The sequence below is a fragment of the Helobdella robusta genome (genome assembly GCF_000326865.2).
Source record: "Helobdella robusta unplaced genomic scaffold HELROscaffold_21, whole genome shotgun sequence".
NCBI lineage: Eukaryota > Metazoa > Annelida > Clitellata > Rhynchobdellida > Glossiphoniidae > Helobdella > Helobdella robusta.
The window spans coordinates 723,572-726,094 of NW_008704124.1; positions in this window are offsets into that span (position 1 = coordinate 723,572).

Genomic DNA, 2,523 nt, shown 5'->3' on the forward strand with positions numbered 1-2,523 from the left:
AATAAAAAAAAAGTTAGTCAAAATTTCAATTCATTTTGCTATGGTTATATAGCATAAAACCTTTGTATGTAGCTAATTCATTTTTTAATTTATTGCATTCACTCATAAGTTTTCTTATTGTTGCCGGCAGCAGTGTGATTCTGGACTAATAATACTTTGATTGCCTTTCCTGTTGCTTGATGAGATGGGCATCCATTGAGCAAAACATCTAAAAATGGTTTTAAATTGAAAGTAAATAGCTGCATTTAAAAGTTTATATATATATACATATATATATATATCAGTGATGACGTAAGTACTCAAAAAATGTACTTAAGTATAAGTACTAAGTAATAAAAGCACTTAAGTATAAGTACTAAGTACCTAAGCAAATTGTATGCTTGATACTGAGAATAAGTACCTAAGTACATACCATGGTTAATTTGAAATATTTATAAATTTATTAAACTCAGAAATCAACTCATTATTTACATTAATTTATTTACATCAATAAAAGAGTTTGTTCTTTTTGAGTAAAAGTAAAGTTTCAAATGATTCATCACTTAAACGATTTCTTTTAGGAGTGAGAATCATTCCAGCCTGGCTAAATATACGTTCCACAGGTGCTGATGATGGCACAGTGGTATTGTACTTCAAAAACACTTGTGCGACAGCAGGATACCTAAGGAACAATAATATAGCTGTTAACCGAAATAGCAAATTATTAATTTGTTATTAATACTTGAGAATAAAAATGTATTAGAAAATCAAGCATATACATATTATACATATATAATATATTACAGAAAAATATTGATTACCTTTTGAGTTGTTCCATATCATATGAAGGATCACTAAGATATTGCAGTCCTTCAACTTTTTCATTCGATCGTGATTCGGAACACGTATATTTAAAATGTGAACAAAAACACTTTAACACATATATTTATAAGGATTGTTATATATATATATATATATATATATATATATATATAATAACTACTATATATAGCGTGCATGTGTATATAGATCATGTAGAGTCTATGATATAGATATATAGATGTCAGAGTGATGTGAGTTAACCACCTTTTAATGACTCAATTAGCCAATGGTTATCTTAACATCCCGCTATCCATGACTAAACAAGAACAAATGTTGATAAGAGAGATAAACAAGAATGTCAATGTGAAAATGTGTGTGTGTGTTTTCATCACAGTTTTCAATTTTTAAATGTTGACATTATGTTATTTTTGCTTAAAATTTTTCTGGTACTTACAGGAAAAATTTATTACTTATAAGTACAAGTACTGAAAAATGTACTTAGGTATAAGTGTTTAAGTACAGGCTTTTATATGTACTTAAGTATAAGCGCCTAAGTACTACATTTGTACTTAAGTACGTGCTTAAGTACAAATGTACTTAAGTACTCGTCATCACTGATATATATATATATATATATATATATATATATATATATATATGCCCAATAAAGTAATGAAACTCTTTATATTCTGTATTTCTTATGACAAAAAGCCATTTTAACAAAGGCATCCTAATAATAATAATAAACCCATAATACAAAAACAACATATTTTCCATTAGAATCAAAATTAGCATTTTATAAAATGTAATAAGAAAATGACCAAATCCTTATCGTTTTATTTGTTAAATATCTGATAGTAAGCCGGCAAATGCCAATGTTATTGTGTTGTATATTAATATTTGGTTTGAATTAATCAATATTGCTTCAGCAATCCTTTGTTTATTATATATAAATACTAAATTAATTGCCTCAGTTTGTGTTGTTTTGGTTTTTGCCTTTTCAAATACCACACCAGGAAATACTGTTGGGAAGGCATCTTTCTGACTTTTTTATTTGACTTTGAAAAGGATTTTGAATCAAAATGTTTACTACATATATATGATCTTTTTCTTTCAAAACCTCTACACCTACCATTCAATGCATTGATCCACTGACTTTTTATAGGTGATTTTTGAGGAATGCTGTAATGCATATTGCATTTTGTCAAAAATGAATTATTGAAATTTATATCTATTAATCCATGGAGAGAGGTCAAGTGAATCATAAAATATACAAATGATATAAAAATATTATTAAGATCATATTATTACCTGTGCATAGATATATTTTGGTCTTTATATGTCCCATTACAATTTTTTACTATACACTTTAATGGCATTTTTAATTTAATAAAAGATAGAAATTATATTCAAAAACTAACTTACTGCTTATCGTCTGCTCAATTCATTCCAAAGATCAGAAATTTTCAGGTAGCATATCCAAAAAAATGTATACAATTATTTGATTCAATAGCAATATTTATTATAATTGAAAAAATATATTGATTATATTAAAATTTAAAGTAACATCAATATGGTATTCCACATTACTATTTTAATTAATAATAATAAAATAAAAAGATTTATGTGGCTTGTTATCTAGCTCTAATTAATTAACCAATTATTTGTTGTTGATAAAACAAGAAAATTTCGATGCCAGTACAAACGTCGATTTTTTAAAGT